Raw genomic sequence first — 8,575 nt, 5'->3', positions numbered from 1 at the left:
ATGCCATTATGTAAAAACGTGAGTGTGTAACTGATGTGATACTGCAATTTGTATTTGGGGTAAAAATGGGTGTTCATAACCCAATTGAGTCAAATGTATGAAAGATGATATATCATGAGCTTTGTAATGTTTTGAGCAACCAATGAAAATAAATAAATAAATAAATAAATAAATAAAAGATAATATTATTTTATAAAGGTAATATATTTTGTACATTTTAAGACAATTTAGGGCACTTGCTAAGTAGTCAATAAATTCACAACAAAAAAGAAAACAAACAAGAAGATGGAATAAAAACTGGAAGCATGAAGTTCAACCTAAAATATTATACATATCTAAAGGTATTAAAATGAATGCTTGGTTTAAGGAATTAGTGAATCTTAAAATAACTAAATTGATTCTATACTTTGAAACAAATAATCAATAAAAATTAGCAACTAAACTATTCAGGGAAGTCAAGATTAACATAATTAATCTGGACTTTTGTATTTAGTCCTATCTCTACATTTCACCTTCTTCTAGCGTTAGATTCCTTATCTATGAAATAAAGTAATTGGTTGTGTAGTCTTCAGGATTTTTTTAACTCAGTCACAAAAAAATATATACTATTCATACCAGTTAGAAACTCTAAGAAATATAAGCAGAAGTAAACCAATAATTTGACATTAGAGAAAAATTCTGTATCTCTTGTTCTGTTAGCTATCAGGCACTCAACATGGTTCCCATGCTCTGGGGAAAAACAAAATAGCATGGAAAGGCCCAGCATTCCTCCTTACTGATAAAAATCTAAACAGACCCTGACTTTCATATTTTACAAATGTCAGATATAAGTTAATTAATAATCAATTGAATATATTTATTTATCCATTACTTCATTTAGAATATTGATATTGTAATACTTCCTGTTTTGTAGTTCCATGAGTGTATGTGTTCATGTCATATCCTATTTTGTAATACCTTTCCTATCTATTATGTCTTTAGAAAGAGTAAATAGCCGAGCACCTATAATCCCAGCAGCTCAGGAGGCTGATGCAGGTGGATCTCAAGTTCAAAGTCAACCACAGCAACTTAGAGAGGTCCTGAGCAACTAAGTGAGACTCTGTCTCTAAATAAAATACAAAAAAAAAAAAGGGCTGGGGATGTGGCTCAGTGGTTAAATGCTCGCTCCTGAGTTCAATTCCTGGTACCAAAAAAGAAAGGGGTGGGGAAGGGAGGGAAAGAAAGAGAGACAGAAAATAAAATACTTTCTATGCTGCATATGGCTACTATCTATCCCGCAAAAATGAGATCTTCTATGGCAAAGAAAAATAGATGAACTAGCAAACATGGGCAGATGTTCCATTCAATCACTGAGACATTTGGTTTAGAGCCAGGCCTAGCAGCAACGACCTAATGTACCACAGGACCTTGGATTGGAAAGAAGTCCATTGTCATTTATCTCCAAGTGTGTGCAGTGCAGGCTACGTGACAGACATTGTGCTTCATCTGAAAATCCAGCCTTGGCCCCCACATAATTTTGGAGCTCACTCAATGTGGTGAACTAAAAATAACCATTCCAAAGCCAGAATCCTAAGATCAGGAAGAGCACTAGCACTAATTCAGACTTGCTCTTCAACTTCTCATGTCCAATTTGTTGTTAGCCCCCAGAGCTATTAAATAATATGTAAGTTGGGGCCCAAATCAAAACATTGTCATATGTTGGTTTTTATGAACTTGGATGGCACCTCTCTTCACTTCAGCATTCTCATCCATAAATCTAACTTAGCTCCTTGAGAAATAAAAATAAAACGTATCATGTGGAACTACGTAAGGATTCTGAAGGGATATGCAATGTCTTTTTGTTCACGGTGGGGTTAGTATTTGTTCACGGTGGGAGTGATGGTGTTACCACCTTATCCGTAATCATGAAGGTCAAGACTTTAGAAGAAAAAGAGCGCTAGAACAGTGACATGGAGAAGAAGCTTGCTAGCATCTGTTCAGTCAATAACTAGACAAGCAAAAGGTTAATACTGGGATAGATTACCAAATCATTCCACCTTCTAGTCAGCCGTCCTATTTAGCCAGTAAACCTAGCCCTTCTTCCCATATTTTTAATACATCAAACATGTCAGTCTCATAGGAGACAATTAACCAAACAATGTGTCCATTCTCATATATACCAAACAACAACAGGACTGGGGATATAGCTCAGTCGGTAGAGTGCCTGCCTTGCATGCAGAAGGCCCTGGGTTCAATCCCCAGCACCACAATACACATTAAAAAATAGAAAGCATTAATTTGGTATTTTCAAGATTATTTCTGATAATTACAGAAAAATGCTAGCCAAGAGTTTATTCCTTTCTCCTTGTTAATGATTTTCATCAAAGCCTTTAGTTCAATGAATAACAAACTGTAGGAAAGGAGTAGAGAAGGAGCTAACTTGTAATATTATAAATGACACTCAACTACTTGTCGGTGACCTGCATTCACATGCTAGCTCTTGCATAAGTGAATAGTTTCACTTTGAATAAGCCACTTTAAATGGCTGGGCTTCTGCAAGTTACAAATGCATTCATTATTCATTACTTTGATCATTCCACAAATATTTATTGATCATAATCTAAGTGCCAAGCACTGAATTGGTAATTAGGGATTCAGTTGTGAGCAAATATAGATGTATTCCCTACCCTAAAGGAATTAACACAAAATCCTGTTTCACTGGATTATTGTGAGAATACAACAGGTTAAGGTACTTGAAAGTATTTTGTTATAATGAACTAAAGGTAGAATTTTAAAAGCCTCGGTGTCCACTATACTTAATTTTTCAGCTAAGCAATCAATGAAGCTTGCAGAATAACATAGCAAGCCTGTAGGTACCAGTCCTGCAGCTCTAATTACTATTTTCCCTTTTTGTTTAGATCACCTCTCTCTACTTCTTCCTCATCTTATTTTTCTTCCTTCTTCTCTAATCATAATTACTATCCTGAATATTGTGTTTGTCATTTCAGTGTGAGTGTGTGTGTGTGTTAATTTGTTACCTAAATCATTACTTGTATGGAAGTGTTGCATGTTTTGGAATTTTATCTTTCTGCAGCATGATTTTTTTCATCATAATCTTATTGGAGATCTGAAAATGTGAATATAGTTCATTCATTTATTTTTAATGCTGTATAGGAATCATTGGTAAACTTTGTCTATCAAGGATCAGACAGAAAATACTTTGAACTCTTACAGCACAATAGTAGACATAGATAACACAAACAAATGAGAATGACGACATTCTCAATAAAACTTTATTTACGAAAATAGGAAGTTGTGGGAGTTTGACAACCTCTGCTATGAAACAGTGATTCTCAAGCCTGAAATTAGCTAAATCACAACTAAAGATGGATCATAATACAAGTCAGTTTTTTTTTTCAATTTCTTTTTCTCAAGAACTTCCAATGTGCTATGAAGAGCATTTTACAATTGATAGGATGAACTAAACTAATACAAAAATCAATATACAGATTTGAAGATAAACAATGTATTTCATGTTGTCTTCTAAATAAGCTAAACTATTTTATATAGCAATATAAAACTACTTTGTTCTTAAGCTCATGAGGGCAGTAATGAAAAGGGGGGAGAAAGGGAATTATTTGTATTTTTCATGTATTTTTGTGGTGGTGGGGATCAAACCCAGGGCTTTGTACATGCTGGCAAGCACTCTACCACTGAGCTACAGCTCCAGCCCCTTGTACAGTATTTAAAGAAAAAAGTTATTATATGGAGATCTCCCACTTTAAATTGTATTTTTCAAAACAGAATCCATATCAGCCTTTGTTACATAATAAACCATTCCTAAAATAAAAATTTAAAAAAATACTTTCTAATAATCTATATACTAATTTGTTTCTGTAATACAAATTACTAGAAAGTAGTAATAATATATTAATTATACTAATTAAATATTAAATTATATTTAAATGTTACAATGTATATGATTCATCAAGAAATTCTAGTAACTTTCAAGTCACTTACCAAATTTTATATATGTTGTTGAAATCTTAGATTTGACATAGAAGACCCTAGCTAAATGATGCCCCTCTTAGCTATGATTTGATTTAGGGAAGTGTGTAAAACTATTTCCATGAATTCAGTAATCAATCAATAATATTTTGGTGACTTGTGGTCTCAATACATCCAGAATTTCTCCTAATAGTAACTTTACTTGCTAAAATATTGACCAACATTATATGATTTTATTTTTTTACCAATCCTCCTATTACCGAGATTTTCACATAGTAACTATCTCTAGTATCCCTTGCTGGAATATTATATTTAATTTTTAAATAAGCATATTTAAATAACCATATTTAATTAGGTTGAACTTAATCCCACAACACAAAAGAAAGAGACAATAGTATTGCAATGATTATGACTGGCTTTGTGTCTAGGCTTCCTGGGTTCAAATTGCACTCTTCAACTCAAGTTTTAAAAATTCTTTTTAAGCTGGGTGCAGTGGCACACACCTGTAATTCCAGCTACCTGGGAGGCTGAGGCAGAAAGGTCACAAGTTCAAGGCCAGCCTTGGAAACTTAGCAAGACCCTGTCTCAAAATAAAATAAAAGGGGGTGGGGACGCAGCTCAGGGTTGGGTTGCTTGCATTGTGCAAGGGTTTTGATTTCAATACCCAGTACTAGAATAAATACACAAATAAATACTCTTTATTATGTTTTAATACCATCACTTGTAATATAAGAGTGAGAGTGATGATTCTATTACCAAACTAAGTTAATACATGTTTATAATGATGCTTGGAACAGAGAAAGCCCTATATAACTTATTTTTTAATTTTTAATAGTAAGATGAAATTGTATGCCTGTGATGGAGGGAATAAGATGGATCTCAACATAGTCATTCTGTTTTTAAAAACTGAGAAATCAGTAGGAGTAAAAAAAAAAAAAAAAGGCATCCTCTGGCCCTAAACCATCCAATAGTTTTCCCCTCCTCCACATCCTCCTGTCATCTAATGTCTTCTGTTCTAGAAAAACTTATACCCTCTGACCTGGGCCAAAGGTGGACTCCATGACTATCTGATAACTGATTTCTGTGTTTCTCCATAGCCCTCTCAAGTCAAAGTCCTCAGAAGATTACAGCTTCCACAAGATGCCATTCAAAAATGTATCCAAAGGAATATCCGACTACAGTAGGTGGCCACAACATGAAGTTGGGGGCCAGACTGGTACTGGGCATTTGTCCACCAGGGTGTAAGCACTGCTACCAGTTAGAAGGCCATTTTGGTTGGTAGAACTGTGTGTGATTGGAGGCACACTGGGTCCACAGCAACCTGGCTTCCAGGCCTCTGGGTTAGCAGGCACCTACACAACCTCCCAAGGATGCCCTCACACCCGCCCCAAATAGGTGACAGACTCAGACAAGAAATAGGCCAGTCTTTTGGATGTTCCCTGGACGGCAGGTGGCAGCGCCCAGGAGGTAGAATTTGGCAGATGGGCGAGGACCAATCAAGCAAAAGAGACACTCTTCATAGGGTTGGCCCTAGATCCTGGAAGCTCTCTATATGCCAGGTATTAACCTTTTAGCTGCTGGATTTTAGAGAGATGAAAGGGAAGAGTCTAAGGGAATGGCAAAATTGTGACACCATAAGATGATGAGGACACCCAGAGGGCTTAGGGCCCCACATATTTATTAATGTGAAATGTGAAAGTATTTTAAGGTCTCAAAGGTAGTAGATGTCATAGTTTTGCTACTCCCTAAATGGCAGAGCAGATACATTTATCTTGCTCTCAGTATTGAACAATTTTTTGGTTAGGAGATTTTTTTTCAGCACTTTGAATAAATTCTTTCATGGTCTTCTGGGTTTTATTGTTGCTCTTGAAATTTCCATTTAGAGTCCCTTATTTCTAAAAATACATTTGTTCTCTCTGGTTCTTTTTGAGATCTTTAACTGACTTGGATATTTTAAAATTTTTCAAAAAGCTGTATTTTCACATCAAATATCAGCTGCTATGTCTATGAATATTTCCAATCACATTCTTCTTGCTTTTCCTTCTGGAACTACTATTACACCTTCCCATTCTATATACCAGTCTAATAACTGCTCTTTTATATTTCCATCCTTATATACGAAATACTGGCTAAATTCCTTATGAATTTTTGTTTTAGTTCTTAAGTTCTATTTATCTTTTAAATTTCTTTACTTGAGGCAGGAGGGCTGTGAGTTCAAAGACAGTCTCAGCAACTTAATGAGGCATTGAACAATTTAGTGAGACTCTGCCCAGCCATGACCCTGTCTCTAAATAAAATATTAAAAGGGCTAGGGATGAGAGTCAGTGGTTAAGTGCCCCTGGGTTAAATTCTTGGTAATTTTTTTCTTACTTGTATCAAGACAGTAAATGCAAATAATTATTTTTACTGGTTCCCTTAGTTATGACTTTCATATCACCAAGTAACATGCTTTTATTTATGGTTCTTATTTTTCACACATAGATATCATGTCCATTTTCTATTGTCATATAATCAAAAATTTAGTGGCTTAAAACCATGTATTATTTCTCACCATTCTGACAAGTAACAACCACTTCTTCTGCTTCATATTGTATTAGTTAAAATTCTGGACAATGAAAGCCCCTGTGACCTCACTTCCATAGGTGACAGTTTGTCCTGGCTGCCAGCGGGAACTCAGCTGGAGCTCAGCCAGAACCCCTTGGTTCTCCTTCACAGTGTCTTTGAGAGGGAAATTGCATACTCAGAGTCATTTATTAGGTAAAAATTTCAGATTATTATATCTTCTTGAGTAATATGCTTTCTTATCATAATAAAAACACCACTAAAACATTTTCATTTACCTTAAAGCTTGACCATTTTTCTGCAGACTATCAATCCCTCCCCCCTCCAAAAAAAGCAAAAAACAAAAGCCAAAAGTTTTCTCTCATGTGTAGCTCCTAACACAGAGAAAGGAGCAGGGAGGAAGGAAAGAAGTTCAGTGAATTAGACAAAGGGGACTAAAGGGAAGAGAGCAGGGATAGAATTGGAAAGACAGTGGAATGAATCCGACACAACTTTCCTAAGTACATATATGAATACACCACCTTGTGTACATCCACAAAACTGGGATCCTAATTAGAAAAAGATATACTCCATGTTTGTATAAATATGTCAAAATAGACTTTGCTGTCATGTATAACTAAAAAGAATAAATAAAAATTAAAAAGAAAACAAATTGCCATTTTCACTGGTAATGCTCCTTGGATTGATGTTTAATTGATCTGATGTTAGCAAATCATATCAGCTCTGTGATTATGATTCATGTTTGTATGGTTATATAATTTTCAATCATTTGAATCCATCCGTATCTTCATATATATAATGTGAATCACTTATGAACAATGTATTGTTGGGTCTTTCTTTCTTAAATCCAGTCTGAAAAAAGTCCCTATCTTTTAATTATTGTGTTTAGTCCATTTACAGTTAAGGTAATTTTATGGTTGGTTTAAAAACCTCTCATAATTTGTTTTTTATTTCTCCCATAAGTTTTTCTTATTGTTCTTGTTTATTGATTTCTTTGGGATAATTTATTATTTATTTACTTCCTTGCTTTTAATATTCTTTTACATATTGTATTGACTTTATAACTGCAACGTGTGTGTGTGTGTGTGTGTGTGTGTGTGTGTGTGTGTGTTCCTTTACTGTGTGTCTTTTAGTGATTGCTTGAGGGTAGTGTTCCTCAGCAGGGGGCGATATTGAATTCCAGACAACATTTGGCAATATGTGAAGAAATTTTTGGTCACACTAGAAAAGGCATATGCAAATTTAATCTAGTGAAAAGGGCTAGGACACTACTAAAAATCCTGTAATGAACAGAGTAGACCCCTCAACCACTACCCACACACATACACAAAGTGAAGAATTATCTGACTTAAAATGTTAATTTGCTGAAAGTAAGAAATCCTGCTCTCGGGAGTAATACATATTCTTAATTTGTCACAGAATATCTTGAAATTACATTAAAGTATTTCCTTACTAATAGAAAAACCTCACAATTGCATATTTTCATTTAACCTCCTCCTTTCTTTGTGCTATTATCATATGTTTTACTTCTGCAACTCCCAAAATACACTGTTATTTTTGCATTATAAGGCCAATTTTCCTTTGAAAATTTTAGAGAAAAAAATAGTGTTTTTGTATTGATACACATTTCTAGTGCTCTTCATTCTTTCTTGTAAATCTGGGTGTCCATCTGGTATTGTTTCCTGAAGCCTGAAGAGTATCCTGTAGCACTTTTTTTTTTTTTTTTGGTAGTAAAAATCTGTTGCATTGAATTCTTTCAGCTTGTGTTTTTCAGAGAATGTCCTTGTTTTGCCTTGATTTTTGAAAGCCATGTTCCCTAGATTCTAGTTGAAAGGGTTTTTTTTTCTTTTAAAGATTATATTTCCTTAGAAATATTGTTGCATTGTGGTTTCTACTCTTTCTGAGGAGCATTTATTTATTTACATTGTTTGAGATCAAACCTAAGGTTTCATGCATGCTAAGCAAATGTTCACCATGATCTCACAAATAGCATTCTCATCCTTGTTCTCCCATAATGGATCTCTGG

The 8,575-nt window shown here is 34.6% G+C and overlaps 1 non-coding gene across 1 annotated transcript; it reads left to right on the top strand.

The window, feature by feature from the left end:
• The first annotated feature begins 2,175 nt into the window (after positions 1–2,175).
• Trnaa-ugc (transfer RNA alanine (anticodon UGC)) lies at positions 2,176–2,249 on the top strand. The gene has a single exon. It is a non-coding gene; the product is annotated as a tRNA-Ala (tRNA).
• The last annotated feature ends 6,326 nt before the right edge of the window (positions 2,250–8,575 follow it).

The sequence above is a fragment of the Ictidomys tridecemlineatus genome, chromosome 9 (assembly GCF_052094955.1).
Source record: "Ictidomys tridecemlineatus isolate mIctTri1 chromosome 9, mIctTri1.hap1, whole genome shotgun sequence".
Classification (NCBI taxonomy): Eukaryota; Metazoa; Chordata; class Mammalia; order Rodentia; family Sciuridae; genus Ictidomys; species Ictidomys tridecemlineatus.
The sequence above is the reverse complement of the archived record's forward strand: the minus strand, read 5'-3'. Positions and strand labels throughout refer to the sequence as shown.